We start from the raw sequence: 19,034 nt of genomic DNA, 5'->3' as shown, positions 1-19,034 counted from the left end.
GCTCTTTCGGCCATTTTTTAGTAGGGATGGGGGGCGGGTTAATAAATGTAAAACACTTGCCTTTGTTAGGATGGACAGGAACCTTCGAATCCAGCAGCTACAAAGTGGAGAATTTCAGTTATGGAAGGAATTACATGCCCTTGAGACAGAAGTTGCAACTTTTGCATTGACCTGATGCGGAAAAGTTAAAGAGAAGAAGTTTTTCCCTTTTTTTTAAACCTTAAGCAGAAAAATTATGTACTATCTGTGTGCTTTATAGGCACATATTACCCAGGTGCAACCCAGCCCCCAGAAAGCCACTGGACCATCAGTGCCACAGTCCAGAACATCAGAAGCAGAAGGAAAAGGACATGTGGAGATCTGCAGGCACTTTGGCAGAAGGTTCAAGCTTCTGAAAGACATGCTGGAGCAGGAATGGCAATCCCTGGCTGGAGCTGAGAGGATGCTGCAGAGGGTGGGAAGGTGGCCAAATACATTGCCCATGACTGTGCCATGAGACAGCAGCCGTCTGAGGTGCATGCTGGGCATCATGTTCAACAAGAACCAGAACAACATACCACCTGCTGTTATGAACTCCCCTCCAAGCTATTATGACCTGCAGCCAGTTACTTCTGTGTGAGGCAGTTAACCAGTCCCTAGATAGAAATGACCATGAGCAGCTTTACCCAATGCACTCCACCTCTTGCAGGCACGGTGGAGTGATGATAGGTACCCTAACCATATGCACATCCCATACATGAGACACTATACTGTACACCTTGTTCATCTACCATGTTTATGTGCATAGCACCTTGTTAAGACAGCTGGACAGCAACAAAGAGGGAGAGGAACTTCACAACAGATACTTTATTGCACAATCATCTTCACAATACATGCACAGGTTGTTTTCCTATATAGGTACACTGAGCAGATTACTGCTCTATATCAATCTAATTTTCCCATTCCTCCCTTCAAGCTTACAACACCAGTTAGAGCACATTCTGGCTGCTTGCAGGAAGTCTGTAAAGAAGCACAATCATCTCCCCAGACTGGGCCAAAGTATCCCCTCTAAAGTAAGCCCGCCCAGAACACAACATACCCCCATTGACATGAATGGCATTATAGACGCCGCTGCAGTCCAACCAGTTCTGTAGGCAGCACCATCTGGAATTCGGTTGGCCACAATCATACTGAACAGGGTCTGACTGAACCTTCTTCTGTCAGGTGCTCTCATGACAAGGTACAGCTTAATGAGCCAAGGCAGTAGAGAGTAGGCTGGGTCTCTCAAAAAACAGTGGGCACAGACAGCCCACTGACATCCATTTTAATTGTAAATTCCTGTTTGTCCCAATTCAAAAAGGCCTGATCTTCAGAATACCCTGGTAGCATGCACTTTGCCATGAATCCCACAAAATTATACTGAATATCCCTCTGTAGTCCATCAAAGCCTGCAAAACAATGGAGTAGTACCCTTTGCAGTTGACAATCATAGGCACCCTTGGGGGAAGGGGAAGGAGAGGAGGGGAAGAGGGGATGGAGGGCAAATAATGGGCATGTGTGCCATCAATGGCTCCAGCGCAGGTCAGAAAGTCCATGCATTCAAAGCTGCTACTGTAGCCTGGTCTACACTACGCGTTTAAACCGGTTTTAGGAGCATTAAACCGATTTAACGCCACACCCGTCCACACTAAGAGGCCCTTTATATCGGTATAAAGGGCTCTTTAAACCGGTTTCTGTACTCCTCCCTAACGAGAGGAGTAGCGCTAATATCGGTATTACCATATCGGATTAGGGTTAGTGTGGCCGCAGATCGACGGTATTGGCCTCCGGGCAGTATCCCACAGTGTGCCACTGACCACTCTGGACAGCAATCTGAACTCGGATGAACAGGAAAAGCCCCGCGAACTTTTGAATATTTCCTGTTTGCCCAGCGTGGAGCTCCGATCAGCACGTGTGGTGATGCAGTTAAAAATCAAAATAAAGAAAGAGCTCCCGCATGGACCATGCGGACGTGATCGCTGTAAGGGCAGGCAAATCTGTTCCATCAGCGCTCCGTTACAGAAGACGAATTAAAAAATATTTTTAAAAAATCTCCAGACAGACGGCATAGCAGGGACTCAGCGCACTGCTGCGTGACAAGCGTAACGGAAAGCCAAAGAATCAAATGGACGCTCATGGACTGGAGGACTCAAGCTATCCCACAGTTCCTGCAGTCTCCGAAAAGCATTTGCATTCTTGGCTGAGCTCCAAATGCTTCTAGGGTCAAACACAGTGTCCGCGGTGGGTCAGGGCATAGCTCGGCAATTTACGCACCCCCCCACCCACCCCCAGAAGTGAAAGGGAAAACAATCCTCTCTACTCTTTTACATGTCACCCTATCTTTACTGAATGCTGCAGATAGACGCGATGCTGCAGCACTCAACACCAACATCCTTGCTCCCCCCCCGCCATGGGTGGCTGATGGTGCAATATGACGGATATCCATTGTCATCATCAGCCTATTGGCACATGGGGCAGTGCAAAAGGACTGGTAACTATGCCAACTAGCATCCGTGAGGTCGATCAAGGGCGCCTGGCCCTAATTTTTCCTGGTAGATGGTGCAGTATGGCTGGTAATCATCCTCATCATAGCAACAGGGGGCTGAGCTCCATCAGCCCCCACCCTTCATGTGTAACGAAAAGATTCAATTCCCCCTGGACTAGCAGAGGGATGCTGGGCTCCTCTCCTCCACACTCCTTACTGTCCTGTCTGGACTATCATAGCAGCTGGAGGCTGCCTTCCACTCATTTCTCACTAACAAGTCACTGTGTCTTATTCCTGCATTCTTTATTACTTCATCACGCAAGTGGGGGGACAATGCTACGGTAGCCCAGGAAGGCTGGGGGAAGAACGGAATCGACAGGTGGGGTTGTTGCAGGAGCACCCCCTGTGAATAGAATACAGCTCATAATTTCTGCTGGATCTGACACAGAGCAGCTGTGCTCTCTGGTTCTATGATACAGTGGTTCTCTAGTACACTTGCCCATATTCTAGGCAGGACTGATTCTATTTTTAGATACCAAAAAGGAGGGATTGACTCAGGGAGTCATTCCCAAGTTTGGCTTTTGCGCCCCTGGCTAAGAGCAGCCAGGGGCACTTATGAGAGCAACAGATGGTGCAGTGCAAAAGGACTGGTAACCATGATCTTTTTACCAATTTATGGATTGGTAGATGGTACAGTATGGCTGGTAACCATCTCTGCTGTCATGCAAAAGCAAAAGCATGCTGCTGTGTAGCGCTGCTGAATTGCCTCTGTCAGCGGCATCTAGTACACATACGGTGACAGTCACAAAAGGCAAAACAGGCTCCATGATTGCCATGCTATGGCATCTGCCAGGGCAATCCAGGGAAAAAAGCCACGAAATGCTTGTCTGCCGTTGCTTTCCCAGAGGAAGGAGTGACTGACGACATTTACCCAGAACCACCCGCGACAATGATTTTTGCCCCATCAGGCACTGGGATCTCAACCCGGAAATTCCAAGGGGCGGGGGAGGCTGCAGGAACTATGGGATAGCTATGGAATAGCTACCCACAGTGCAACGCTCCAGAAGTCGATGCTAGCCTCGGACCATGGACGCACACCACTGATTTAATGTGTTTAGTGTGGCCGCGCGCACTCGATTTTATACAATCTGTTTTACAAAACCAGTTTATGCAAATTCAGAATAGTCCCGTAGTGTAGACGTACCCTGTGTGTCAAGGATATTAGTAATCTTAACTACCCATTGGTGAACCAGTTATTTCTGTCTTGCAGACCTCTCTATCGCCAGAGCACGGACTGTTTACTTGCCAATACCAAAATGATTAGTCATTGACCTGTAACTGTCTGAGGTAGTCAACTTCCAGATGACAAAAGCTTCTGAACTGACCTGCGTGTCCTGGTACCAAATGGCTGGGAAAAGCTCATTGCACAGTTCCAAGAAGGTGCCTTTCCTCATGTGGAAATTCTGGGTCCACTGCTGTTCTTAGTCCAAAACTACCAGTCTGAATAGGGCAGAGGTCCACAAAATGTGGGGCACAGAGGAACGTTTGGAGGGCGCAGCAGGGCCTGAGCCAGCCCTCATAAGGGGCGGGAAAGGAGTGCACCCCACTCCTAGCTGGGGCCCTGCCACTAGCCTTAGCCCCCTTACTCCTGTCCACATCCCCCCAGCCCCTTCTGGAGCCACAGTCCTACTCCCAGCCCCGGCTCCAGGGAGAGGGGCATGATCCTGAAAAGTTTGGGGACCACTGGAATAGGGACATGGCACAGCTCTAAAAGCCTGCATTACTTGTCTCCAGTGGCTTCCAACCAGAATGCAGACCACAAACACAGGCAGAAGATATGTACTTTAACAAGTTTTTTTAAGTAAAATATTTAATTATCACATGATGATGACAGACGTTTACACCGAGTTACTTTGTAACGCTCCTAGCAGAGAGAGAGAAACAAGACCCTGAGGGAGGAAAACCCCAATGCTCTCTGCGCTGGCCGCGCTCACATGTAGACGTAGACGGCTGCTACCTTGCCTGATGGCAGCAGCACTCGCTCGCGGGCTCCGGGCCGGCGCCGGCGCGGCGCCGCCGGAGTCGTCCGTCCTCCTCCGGGCGCGCCGGGCGGGGAGGGCTCTGCCGCCCCGGGGGCCTCTGGAAGCGGAAGTACGTAGAGGCTGGGCCTGCACAGGTAGCCCCGTGGCAGCAGCAGCAGCATCAGAAGGCCGCCGGCCGGCGGCTTGTACCCGCGCTGCTGAGAGGACCATCGGAGACCGCCCCGCCCCCCTCAGGCGGGGCGGGGGGGACGTGGGGGGGTTGCCGCCAGGCAAATACCATATCCACCCATGTGCTCAGAATGGATAAAAAAAAAGTTTCCCCTAAATACACCGCTGAAGTCTGGAAGGAGCAGCTTGGAACAGTGCAATGTTTCAAAACCAAGAGATATGGTCCCAGGAAGCAAGCACCTCCATTCAAGTCAGTACTGGGACAGTGTGCATTCAGTAACTCCAGGATTGCTCAAGTTACCCTTTGCAATGTGGCTGCGCTTACTCAAACTAGAGGTATTCCACTCGAGCTAGTCGAGTATACAAACCCAGGCTAACAATGCAGTAAAGTAAAGCCCTATATTCTATTAATAAAAATCCAATCCATCCAATCGTCCTTGCTTTCTTTGTCAACAGAAATCTTTAGGGGTGGGGCAGTTTGTTTAAATAGCTGAAAATGAGGCACAACCACATGAAATGATTTCAAAATGTATATGTACCAAGAGCAATTTGAGTATTGCATGTGCTCATAGCTGAGCTAGGCAAGAGACACATGACAATGCAGTCAAACAATGACTCAACTTCTAGATACAAGGAAGAGCAGATCGAAGAAGACAGTTGCAAGGTAGAAAAGTAAAAAACTAATACTGTAAACAACATTTTACTTTACACAACTTTAAGTTTAGCAGTCCATTAAATTATAAGTTACAATTGTCTGAAATATTTTACCCACTGAAGCCACAAGTAACAGAAGAAAACAAGATTAATAAGATTAGAGAAAAATTATTTTTCAGTTGCTTTACATTGTGCATTCGATATCACTTCCACTGTTTTCCATGCACACTCCCATGGAGTTCCCCATTTATGTGGATCCTTTCGGTAAGCAAGCAGAGGAGAGAAAACATTTTAAAAAACAAGAAAATGCAATTGTAAAACAAGAACTGACAGATGACTCAGCTGAAAAATATTGTTTTTACTCTTTTTTTTTAAAAAGCATACATCCACACACAAAACATATTAGAAATGATTGTTTGGTTGCCCTAACTATTGCCAACTCTGTCCTATAATGATACCATGAAGGGGGGAAAAATATGCAGCTATCTAATATGCAATCTTTCAAAATCAGTTTCACAAGCTGTGAGATCACAAACATTGATATACATAAATCACAATTGCAGATTTAGTTCTGCCAATTTGTGTGTAACCACCACCTAATCTGGGATCAATCGGGGGAAAACAACCAAAAAAAGTCTGATTCACGATGCTATATTTCTTAAAGAATTTATCTTTGAAAAAGTAGCTGCAACTTATACAGGTTTACTTCTACATTCTGAGAAAACTCATTCTATATTCAGAGAGTAGGTTGCTGCAATTTTGGGGAGCAAACTATTTTTCCCACACAAAGTGACTGAACCCCTACTGTGAGTGCAAAACTCAACTAAACCTTAACTCTAGAGATGAGAGTGCGCCTTCATAATATTAAACAACATTTTCAGTTGATAATCTCTCTTTAAAGGCAATAAGCTGAAAGTAAACATTTTTGAAATATTTACACTCATTCTTTATACAAAAAAATTAAAAATAAGCAAAACATAAGGCACGTGTTGCATGCACTTTCTCTATATGTACACCTCTACCTCGATATAACACTGTCCTTGGGAGCCAAAAAATCTTACCATGTTATAGGTGAAACCGCGTTATATCGAACTTGATTTGATCCACTAGAGTGTGCAGCCCCGCCCCTCCCCGGAGCACTGCTTTGCCATGTTATATCCGAATTCGTGTTATATCAGGTGGTGTTATAATGGGGTATTTCAGTCACTGCCAAATAATGTCAAAAGTGTCTATCTGGATCTGGACAGAGAAGAAAAATTACTTTGACAAATCCAGATTTGATACATGGGTTTTTGTGTCATTTACGCATTCCAGGAAAGAGCGGGAACCTATAATACCTAAAGGAGAAATAAGTTTTGCAACATTATAAAAAGTAACCAGTAAGGTGGAACAAAAAACAAAACAAAAAGAAGCAGCCCTCAAGTCAGATACACAACTTGACCTGTAACACAGATTACAAAGTAGTTGGCCTTACTACACACTGGTTGCTTTTTCATTACTAATGTAGTTACTGTAGTAGTATAACCCAGACTGTTTTTGAATTTTTGCCTGCTAGTTGATGAATCCACGCCAACTAGAGAATATCACCAAGTCACAAAAAGATAGCCACCACTCATTTGCTAACAATCTACTCCTGGTGGAATTCTGCGCAAAAAATAAAAAATTCTGAAACAAAAAATTAAAAATTCTGCACACTTAAAATTCTGCAAAATTCTGCATATTTAATTTGCCAAAATAACACACCAGTTTCAATTATTTTTGGTAATTTATTACAGACATACTTGCTAACGGGTATTTTGAAACAATACAGACAACAAAAAAGATTCAGGAAATGTTTTTTGACATTTTTTAAGATTCCTGACCCCCCAGCACCCTACCCTATCAGTCTCCCCAGGGCCATCCTTACCCATATGCAAAGTACACAGCTGTGTGGGGCACCAGGAGCCCTGCACAGCTGCATACTGCTCCAGCCCCTGCTCTGCTCCTTCCTCATGGACCCCACCCCTACCTCTTCTCTGCCCCAGCCCCACCCCCACTCCCCTGAGGACTGCAGCAGGGTTGGGTTCCCAGGTTCCCCCAAGCCAGCCCTGCCCCATTGCTCTGGGATATAACTCCTGTAATGGAGAGTTCTGAGAACAGAATTTGAGAAGTACCTCCTCCTTAATATCTTGCCTCACTAAAGTGCCTATTGCCAAACAGGTGTTTTACCCATTGCAAAACATCTTAAATTTCTGGCTGAAGGGGATTATTTAAAAGGGAGTGTACCCTCTGTGGCATTTACACCAAAGTGTCAATGACAAATGAGCCACAGGCTAATGGCATTATTCATGAAGGAGGCCATGGCAGGGACTCAGAGACCAGATCAGAGTTCTCTTTTCAAGGTGTCCTCAATCTAGAGTGGTCATTCTTTAATCCTTTGGAAACAGAGACAATATTTCACCTCTTGAGCAGAGCAGCAGAATTTTCTGGAGGATCTGAATACTGCTTTGATCTACCTGAGGTGGTTGTGCCTAAGAAGAAATAGAAGAATGGGCATTTGGATGGACAGGACATCTTTCTTGGTTCCCCCCCACCCCCACCCTCTCACTTCCTTCTCATCAGGTTACAAGTCACTTTGCTAGTGCAGACTAGCCTTTATAGCTTGTCTATATCAGTCCAGGTTCCTTGCCCTAATTCAAGAGACCTTCTCTCAGTTTCTTAGAACACACATTTTCTTAGATTATTGCTCCTGGGGGAATTCTGCACTACTGTGCACATAATTAATGAGCCCCACACATTTTTAGTTTTTGCGCAGAAAAAAAGCTTCTGCCAAAATGTTGCTGCAGTTCTGCCTTTTGCCCACCAATCAGGACGCTGTGGCGCTAGAACAAAGCAGCAGCTCCTCCCCACCCGCCTCCAGCCTGCCTTCTTTGCAGTGGGCCAGGTCAGGAGACGGGGGCGATGGGGAGACCCAGGGCCATCCCTAGCTATTCTGGGGCCCTATGCAGCCCCCTTCTTGCCTCCTCCAGGCCTCTGATATTAAGGGGGGGGAGGGAAGAACACTAACAGTTATTAAGGTTAACGTAGGAAAGAACTGTAGACCATAACCTCCAAAGTTGGCAAACAGACAGTAACTGAGGGACAATCAGGGGTTAGGTTTTTCATACCCTCCCCATTCCAGAAGACTGGATCAGAAACCTTATCTACACTGAGTTTTTCCCCAATCTCCTATGGTTGCTATAGCTCCATCAGGGTTGCAATGGTGTAGACCAGTTACTGGCATTTTTACTGTTATGAACAGGTCTAGATGACAGTGACCTACAACAATTGTAGGATATTACAAAAAAACAGAATGTAGACTCAACCCAAGGGATATTATGCATGAATGCCCACCAACAGTTTTTCTACAATAAATGATTCTACAGTTCACGTTAAGACACAATACGCCTACAGCAAGGATCTGAAGAAGGTAATGCCATGAAGGAAAACTTTCCGCTACTATCCAGTTAGATAGAAGTTAATTTTATATGGATACATAGAGAAAACGACTATATTAAGTGCAAATGTAATTCTTTGGGCAACCTTTAGGAATTTTGTTGCATACTTGCACTGTGGAGAAATGCACATAAGTCATACTATGTCGGGTTACATCATCCCTATGCTGCCTTGGTGGAAAGTTACAGCAGCAGGACAACAAGAATAGAGGAGTTAGATAAAGTTTGTAGAAAGAAAGTAGGAACTGAGCCAGAGCAAAAATGCCAGGTGGGTGGCTAAATTGGGGGATAAGTTGCATGGGAAATGGGAAACCAACCAAGGCAGGGCCATGTGTGTGTGAAGTGTGTGTATCAGACAAAGAACCAAGCAGCAAGCAATGTAATGTATACTAAAACTCTGTTCATGATGTATTAATAGAAGTTATGAGAGTTGGCACAGCATGGATTACTTTTTTAATCAACAGTGATGTCTGCAGAGTATGAACTCAGAACAGATGTCAATGATACTTTCTGCATCTGTACATAAGCTCTCTCCCAATTACCAGCATTTGTTTCACATGTCACACCATATTTAACAAATTAAAAAAGTCTCCAAATATCTACAGAATCAGTATTAATCTACAAACTATAGAGAAACTATTTGTATGCTGCCCAACTCCAAGACAAAAGGTGAAGCTAATGCTTTGCCAATTTCATACAAAGCCCATTCTGAAACATCAGCATTCTGTTGAAGTTCTTTCAGATAGTTCAATGTAGAACTAAGATCCTAGCAAACACAAAAAACTCCACAGGCTTGTAAAGAAAGTTGTTCCCCTACATACTATCAGTATTCACAAAAAAGCCAATAATTTTTTTAAACAATTACTTTGGCAATATGTAAATTACATATCTTGTGTTTTAGGCTTAATAGTTCACGTGTGTCATTGTGCTAAAACTTAAATGAATTTGACCTAAAATAGTTACTTAGTAAGCAATCCTTAATATCTTGCCACCTTAAAACATATAATGTAAAACATCAAAGATTGTTACTTTTCCAAGTTACACCTAGTCAAATAAGTCCAATAAAGATCATCATAAATATGCAGAAAGAAAAGTGTTTTCAATGTGTGTGGCCTAAAAGTGCTGTTGGACTTAACAAAGCTATTCTTAACCCTATATAAACATTCAAATTATTCCAAGACCCTTATTCTGATACTACACACATCTATTACAATGAGTGGGAGCTGATTATATATATCAGTAAGACAAGTCCCCAAAGTATTGAGAAAGCTAAAAACTTCCATGAAGTAGAAATTAAGGATTTTTTAAAAAGTTGAATCTAGACCAGGGATCGGCAACCTTTGGCACACAGCCCGCCAAGGTGGGCCAATTTGTTTACCTGCCGCGTCCACAGGTTCAACTGATTGTCTCCCCCACTGGCCGCGGTTCACTGCTCCAGACCAATGGGGGCTGCGGGAAGCAGCACAGGCCAAGGGATGTGCTGGCTACTGCTTCCGACCTCCCCCATTGGCGTGGAGCGGCAAACCACGGCCAGTGGGAGCCACGATCGGCCGAACCTGCGGACGCAGCAGGTAAACAAACCGGCACGGCACGGCCAGCCAGGATGCTTATCCTGGCAGGCCACAAGTCAAAAGTTGCCGATCCCTAATCTAGACCTTTACCAGGTACGACTACATACAATATCCTAAATTTATGTTAAAGCCAGTCTGATTTGCGAAATGGGTAAAATTAAGTATGGTGTCGGTTTAAGGGTTTACTGACAAGCTTTGGGATTTATTGTTTGGTAGGATTTCAAAGGAGAACACATTCAGTTAACATTTATCTATTTACAATAGTTAGCACTTTAATATAACTTGAATCAATAGTCTGAAGAAATCTCATTTGCAGAATTATCCCGTTTCCTCTGCAAGAATGTCACATATCACAACTGTTATAACAGCAAACAACTTAAAAGAACCATTCCATAGACTTTCATTTTGATCCTTAACTTACTGTCTTGACAGTTGACACTAGCAACAACAACAACAAAAAAGTTTCTTGTGTTCTGAGAAATCAAATATCAATTTTTCTGTTGAAAATAAGCTACTGTGCTATCAGTGACAATAATCACACTATGGGTTGGTTTCCAAATTATAAATTTGGCAGTTTCTCATGAAGATGTGAAGGGAAAAAAAATCTGTGCACAAATTAAAAAAATAGTTAAGCAAATGGATGTGATGCAGTTTCAGACAATATTTTCATTAATTCTTCCATGCATCCACTCAGTTTTCTGGGATAATTTTCAGGGATAATAAGTGGAAGGATGGCTACAACACTGAATTAAGGGTTTTGTCCACAGTAGGATAATACACACTACAAGGGTGTGATTTCTAAAGCACACTAACATATTGTACATTAACTGGTCTGAGACCCTGTGGATGCACCCTAAATGTTTCCTAGCATGCTCTGACATACTACATTAAAAGGCAGTAGGGAACTTTTAGTGTGCACCAGCAGGGTCTACTAGACCAGTTAAAGTGCAACATCGTGTGATTTCTCAAATGCACTCCCATTGCCACTCTGTGTGGATAAGCCCTAAAACTCAGGGTCCTGCTTTGAGCAGGGGGTTGGATTAGATGACCTCCTGAAGTCTCTTCCAACCCTAATCTTCTATGATTCTATGATATCTGCGTTCAATTCCTAGCACTGTCACAGGCTTCCTGTGTGATTATGGGTGTACTCTCTATGCCTCAGTTCCCTGTCTGTAAAATGGGGGTAACAATATTCCACTTCTACCACTTTTTGTTCCCCTAACCTATTTAGATTGTAAATTCTTTGGGGGCAGGGACTGTCTCTTGCTCTGTGTTTGTCCAGTTCCTCACACAATGGGGCCCTCCAAGCACCATCACAATACATATAAAGATAAACAAAAGCAATTGTCTGGAAAACGCACATTCATGCGTTTTCCTGTCTGATCTCTCTAAACAACGAGAATGTATCCAGATCCCTACCCTTAAGACTACTACTAGTTGTCAGAAATATCAATTAAAACAATGAGCCTCAGATTTCCTACTCCTCATGAAGGGTGTCCTGCTGGCATTGAGAGGATCAACAGAGCTCAACATCATTGTAGCAAAGCATGCTGAACACCCAAAATATAATATATTATTGGCATAAGTGGTGTAGCTCACCACTTACAATAGCTATGAATTGGCTGAACAGGATATTGAACTATGTTCACTCTGTTCATACCAGTGGTGCTACCATTTTCAAAAACTTGATGGGCACTATATTGTGAAATATGAATTAATGTAGCCTGTTAAAAAAACAAAAACAAAACTGAAGTACTATGCAACCTGTTTCAGCATACAATACAGTGGTACGTAGACACCAAGCAGAGACACTACTGCAAGAGCAGAGTACTAGCCAGCAGAACTGCAAGAACACTTCTTGCTCACGCTTTCCCACAAGCAGGAGAGAGAGATTTGGGAAAGCATACTATGGGAGGATTTAGAACCAACACAGAGATCTGAGTGCATGCACTACACAACTTTTTAAAATCCCTACCAGTAGCTCAGGGAATCAGGGCACACATTATCCTAAACCCATTAACTTAAATTAGAGCAAGATCAGGCTCTCAGAGCAGAAGCCCTAAACTTCAAAGGGAAGATTTTCAAAGACACAGGCAACAGTTAAGTATCAGAGGGGTAGCCCTGTTAGTCTGGTTCTGTAGAAGCAGCAAAGAATCCTGTGGCACCTTATAGACTAACAGACGTTTTGCACCTAACTCTCAATGACAGTCAATGGCAATTAGGTGCCTAACTACCATTATCTCCTTTGAAAATTTCCTCAAAAGAGTCTATTCTACTGAGGTATTTACACTGCCCTCCTAAACATAGCATGAGTGTCATCCTGAAGTGTATAAGTAACATAACTAGCATCTGTCGCATGCAGTTCTTCCTTCTTTCTCCCCATAATGGAAGATTGTGTGAGGATTCTGTATTATACCTCTACCTCGATAAAACGCTGCCCTCGGGAGCCAAAAAAAATCTTACCACGTTATAGGTGAAACCACGTTATATTGAACTTGTTTTGATCCACCAGAGTGCGCAGTCGTCGTCCCCCCCCAGAGCACTGCTTTACCGCGTTATATCCGAATTCGTGTTATATCGGGGTAGAAGTATATTTAATAAATGAACACCGTGCTTACATGTATCATGCGTTTATATTAATAAAAGCAAGGTTGAGCAAGAGTGCTTTGCACTTGGAGCAGAAGGTGATAAAGTTTGTGGTGGGTCTCAGATGCTGGATTATTTCATCCTGCAGTTCTGGAACCACCCTTCAAGAAAGCCACATGTCCTTCACAGAAAAGTCTATCCTTGGGGTAGACAATCTTATTGTGCCTGAGAAGCAGGGCTGTTGAGAGCAGTCTTATCCATAGTATCTTATGCATGTGCTTCAGAGCTTGCAGGATCATGAAATTGTTTAAATAAAATAAAATCAGAGGAATCACAATGCAATAATATTTGGAACATATTGGAACATATGCAACATACAAACAAGAAAAATGTAATCAAAAGGCTATTTTATTAAAATCAACTAAAATTTTTCAGTGAAGAACTGAAATACTTACACAACACTTCTACCCAGAAATCTTATAGCTATATCCAACATTGTTGTAAAGTATTAGCCACATTTCACAGATGGAGAAACTGAGGCACAGAGACTATGTCTATACTACAGTGGGATCAAGCTGCCCAGTGCAGTAGACAAACTTACACTAATTGGGCTTGAGATACCATGCTAAAAATAGCAGCATGGACATTCTGGCTCCAGTGGTAGCTTGGGCTCTCAAGCCCACCCAACCCCAGGGGTCTGCGCTCAAGTAGCTAGTCTAAGGGCAAGTCTACACTACGGCGCTACATCGGCCAGCTGCACCGATGCAACTGCTCAGCTGCAGCATGTCTGGTGAAGACTAGCTATGCTGACAGGACAGCGCTCTCCCATCAGCATAATTACTCCATCTCTGCAGAGGCGGAAGCTATGTCAGCAGGAAAGCATCTTGGTGGGAGAGCGTCTCCCACCTACATAGCAACTGTGTGGACAGTACTTAAGTCGATGTAACTTGCAGCACTCTGGGCGGGGTGTCTCTTTCACACCCATAAGTGATGTAAATTACATCTACTTACACAGTAGTGTAGACCAGCCCCAAGTCTCAGTAGGAGCCAGGGGCAGGGTTTGTTCACACTGCTATTTTTAGAAATAAACATTCAACTTTTTTTTTTAAATCGCAACTTCTGTGAAAGTTTTTAAACTACTTTTCTTACAAGTAACACCTACTACTACTATATGTGAAAAATTAGAGGAAAAAGTATTCCTGTTTTTTCAGTTTATTTTGTGCATTTGACAACACTGGGTATATTGAGTTCACAGCTCTCCTGCATGGGCTGTCTGTCTCCCAGATTTTTAAATAGCTCTTTCCCACAGCAAGGCACAAAGAGAAAAGTATTTTTTAAAAGGGAAATGCAACTGCAAAACCACAAAAGCTGACAGAAGGAATATTTAAACTTTTTTTAAAACTGCCTAGATTTTAAGACATCAGTGTGCCTTTAAGGGACAAATTAGATTCCTGTTAAGTATTATCACTAACTTCAAAGGAGCCTAAATAAATAAGACAAAGACATATAATAAGCTGGTGGCGGAGAGAGAAATCAGAAGCCAAAGTAGCCTTTTTGTACTCTAACCACTAAACCACACTTCCTCCCACACAAAAAAGAAAGATTTCAAAAAACCAGCTGCTCAGATAAAGCCACAGGTCGCTTTTGACATGTCTGGAGGGGGAGTTTAGGGACATCTCAAATGCGCTTTTTAGGAAACAAAACCTATTTTAGAACTCAGAAATAACGAGTGCGATGGGTGCCAGCAGCACCTCCGGGAGGACTGGGGGGATTCACGCGCGCTGGCCGCAGTGAGGGGCACCCGGCACGGCTGCGGGCTACCTCTGCCGTACAGCAGCTTGGGGAGACGTTCCGCGCGCGAGAGTGGCCGGGACAGGGACGCGGGGGGGGTTACACTATTATCTCCCCCCCGCGCCGCCCTTCCTCGCGGGGGGTCCGCAGGGCGGGCTCACAGACACTCCGGAACCGCGGGGCGGAGGCGAAGCCTTTGGCCGGGGTCCCCCTTTCCCCCAGCCGGAGCCCGGGATCCAGCTCCGCTCTTCCCACAGCCCTCGCCCCTCAGCGGGTCGGGCACCCGCAGCACCGGCCTCGGAGTGGGGGGGGGCGCCCCTCACAGCCCCACCCGCTCCGGGAGGGAGGGGCGCGGGTCCGGCAGGAGGCCGGGGGCCGGCAGGGGGGATAAGGGGGATTATCTCCCCGGGCTGGCGGGGCGGGACCAAACCGCCGCCCCTTGCGGAGTCTACCTCGGCGGCAGCTGGTCGCTCACGGGGTGGGGGGGGGGTCAGGAGAACCCCCAGTACCCGCCGCGAAGGATGCACGTTCTGGGTCGCCTGGCCCCCACCCGCGGCCGGGGCGCGCGCCACCCGCACTCACCTCGCGCCGGCCCCTCACCCGCCTCCGTAGGCAGCCGCCGTGCGTAAGACTTCTCTCGGCTTGCCCCGTGTCCGAGACCCCCACCACTGGCGGCCCGCCCCAAGACACGCCCACTCAACCGCAAGCCGAGGGGGCGGGGCAAGGTCCACCAATGGGACTCAGAATTCGCGTACACACAAAATGATTGGCGTGCGCAAATGGCCAATGGGGAAGCCGGAGGCTGCGGCGGGCGGGGGGAGAGGCGGCCTGTCACTCAACTGGCTCGAGCAGGGAGCCCTGAGTGACCTGCGTGGGGAGTGGACCCTGAGGGAAGGGGGAGGAGAACTCCTTTCCCCCGGCTCACCCACCCCGTGCACAAAGGCGGGCGCCCCCCTACGGGATCCCAGCCCAGTCCGTTCTTCTCCCGACGCACACAGCAGCCCCCTCCCCGCACAGTTACTAGGACCTCTCACCACCACACACACAGTAGCCCCCCAGTGGCCAGAGTCACTCCACACACAGTTACCTGCTCCCCCAGTCGCCAGAGCTTCTCTCTCACACACACACACACAAAGTTACCAGCCCCCCCACCCCAGGTTGCCAGGACTATTTGTCCCCCCCACACACACACAGTTACCAGAGCTTCTCTCCCCCCACCCCCCAGTTACTGGGGCTACCTCCTCAGTTACCAGCTCCCCCACACACACAGTTACCAGAGCCACCCCCACTTCCCCTCCCCGCCAGTTTCCTGGAAACCCAATAGATACCAGAACCCCTACTTCCTCTACAAACACACTATGCACCTCTACCAGGGGCCATCTGCCCTGCCCTCCTCTCCTCTCCTCTCCATACACACAGTTACTGGGGGCTGTTTGTCCTGCAACCCCCATTTAAATACCACCACCCTTACTTGGAGTCTGCCATAGGACCTTGTTCCCCTCCACCACCACCCCACCCACCCCCCGTCAGTACCTCCAGCACAATCCCATCTATGGATCCCCAATCCCTCCCTTTACCAGGGCCCCCCACAGCCATCTCCTCTCCATTTCCAAGGTCTCCCCAAAGACCCAGTCCTGGAATCCCCCCTCATTCTATCCCAGTTACTAAAATCTCCCAGTTACCAGGGTTCCACATGCAGATACTCTCCCCCTCAATTCCCCGGCCAATGAGCTGGGAGGGCCCCTTGAACAGTTGCAGGGGGTCCATAGGACCTTGTGGCCCTTGCCCTGCCTGCTGGTTGCATTGTGAGAGCTGCAGCTGCTGACAGAGTATGAACAATATTTCCTTCTTTTCTGGGGTTTTGCCCTTTGTAGTTAGTCCTGTAACTGGGCCTTTTGTTTCCCAGTGCAAAGCCCTTTATAAAAAATTAAGTCAGACTCTATCATGTGAGTAAGATTTTGGAGAGGGGGGAAAGCAACTGCCAAATGAACTTTAATGGCTCAGGGCACTTTATTAAATAATCACCGCTGAAAATAGAGGATTAATGAAAGACATCTTAAGTCAATGGGTACCCAACCTTTTCAGGCAACTGCAAGTTTACTCAGCTGAAACCTCATCTGTACCATCTAGAGCAGTGGTTCTCAAACTTTTTTTTCACGGACCACTTGAAAATTGCTGAGGGTCTCAGTGGAACACTTAATGATCTTTCCAAATGTTGTTTGTACCGTTAGCTAACTATTGTAAAGCCCTTTGGATAAAAGCACTATATTAAAAAAATAATTAACAGGTTTTTGTTCTACAAATAAAAGCACATAACTCATATTTTAATATCAGTAGTCTTACCTTTCTAATGCAATGGATGTGCTCTCTCTCCTCCACCGCAGCAGCCTCTGAGCTTGGGCTGGGAAGGATGGAGGTCTCTCCCCAGCAGCCGCAGCTCTGGAGCTGGGGAAAGTTGCCTCTTTCTCTGGCCGCCGCAGCCCTGAACATCCCAAATTCCTCTGCCCACTCTTCTCACCCCACTGTCCCCACACCTACCTCCTATTTCCCCCACCTCAACCCACTGCCCCCTATTCCTCCCAAGGCCACCACCTCACCTTACATGTGCGTCTTCTCCAGGGTCCAGGCACCTAATTAGTGGAGCCACACCTCCGCGGCTCCACTAATTAGGTGGGTGGCCCTTCATTCTTTCGTGTGCAGCCGCCCAGGCATGCACCTTAGAGGGAACTTCCACGGACCACCTGAATGGAGCTCGCAGACCATAGTTTGAGAACCTCTGATTTAGAGTCCACCAACTCCCCATTCAGTTATACATACTTCGTTCCATAGTGGAACAGAGTACAAAACTGGGGTTTGGAGCACATCATTCTCCAGTACAGGGTAAAGCACACACAGTTACATGAGAAGCAGGCAGCAGAGGGGCTGGGCCCCATATAAACCACTAAGACCTTGATTCTTCCACTTTTTTTATGAAATAATATCTTATGCAACTGCTACCATTAATTTTGGAAGAATGGCTTGGATATTAAGATTCTACTCAGTGTAAAGACTGCAGAATTGAGCCCTAAGTTATGGAAGTTGAACCTAGGGTCAGAAAAGTTGGAAGTACCAATAGTATTAGGAACCAGCAGTTGGAAACCATTGATCTAACTCTCCAAGGTTATGGGACAAAAACCAATAAGCAGTATGGCATTTTACATTTTTCAGTACAGATGATAGTAGCTTTAAAATCACTGAGGCAAAACAGACAGAAGGCTAGGTGTCATTAGGCAGCATCACTTACATGGGGGAAGGAGATGGCCTCTTCCTCAATATTAGGTTCCAATGGGGCAAAAATCTTTAGAGAGGATGGTCTCAGAAGGTTTTGAGAAGAAATCGTTTTGCTCAAAAGGTGATTGCTTCCCCTAACACACATACAGCAAAAGAGAAAATTATTCAGAGACAGTACCACAAGACAGCTGGAAAATTACTCAGCATTGTTAAAACACTAGTACATTAGCACTGGTTCAGTAACATTTTATAGTTGCATTGAGATTCTAGGGTTTAAGAAACATTAATTTTAAATTGACCTATTACTACCAGTAATTTTTCTCTGCTACAGCAACAGAAACTGTAAGTATTCTGCATGAAGCAAGAAATTAATGCATATTTATTCCATCCACTTTCCAGTCTCCTGGATTTCTTCTCAGCTCACATTCTTCTTTTCATACTTTGGTGACATTGTTACACCAATACTTGTTTTTTTACAATAATTTCTAAATGTTTGTAGAAGTGGAAATCAGAAGCAGTTTTAACATTGCCATTTTGACCTGGTCTTGGAATTTGCTAATAATGCAATCTGCCATTCCACTTATATTTAATCTGTCCTACATTTATAACTTGCTGTATATTAAGGGACAAAAATTGCTGGATAAATTATTTGCAATGAATCATTCAACCAGTTCTAGTTATAGGTATTGTTATTTTGGGGTGAAATCCTTCAGTCCTAGATTCAGGAAAACTCTCTGGAACTAATGTCTGCAGGACTGGGCTATTAAGAGATGTCCAGGACCAGGGGCTTGACCCTCCATCTCATTAAATCAATAGTAAAACTCCCCCTGGCGTCAGTGGGTGCAGGATCAGGCTTCAATTGGAACTGATAATGCAGGAATATTAGACATCAGGACTAAGCTATATTAACAGAGCTATTTGTGGAAGTATGCATAGTAAGCTGTTTGCAATGTAACTGACTCATCTCAGCATTATG

The 19,034-nt window shown here is 45.5% G+C and overlaps 1 protein-coding gene across 10 annotated transcripts in view; it reads right to left on the bottom strand.

Moving 5' to 3' along the window:
• WASF3 (WASP family member 3) overlaps positions 1-18,099 on the bottom strand; it is a 141,535-nt gene extending 123,436 nt beyond the window's left edge. For 5 of the 10 annotated variants that reach the window (XM_039520245.1, XM_039520246.1, XM_039520239.1 and 2 more), the window contains exon 1: positions 15,371-15,489. The gene's annotated coding sequence lies outside the window, so the exon portion shown is untranslated. The other 5 variants (XM_039520247.1, XM_039520244.1, XM_039520243.1 and 2 more) reach the window with 4 other exon arrangements.
• Positions 18,100-19,034: the final 935 nt, after the last annotated feature.

Source organism: Mauremys reevesii, linkage group 1 (genome assembly GCF_016161935.1).
Source record: "Mauremys reevesii isolate NIE-2019 linkage group 1, ASM1616193v1, whole genome shotgun sequence".
Lineage (NCBI taxonomy): Eukaryota > Metazoa > Chordata > Testudines > Geoemydidae > Mauremys > Mauremys reevesii.
The sequence above is the reverse complement of the archived record's forward strand: the minus strand, read 5'-3'. Positions and strand labels throughout refer to the sequence as shown.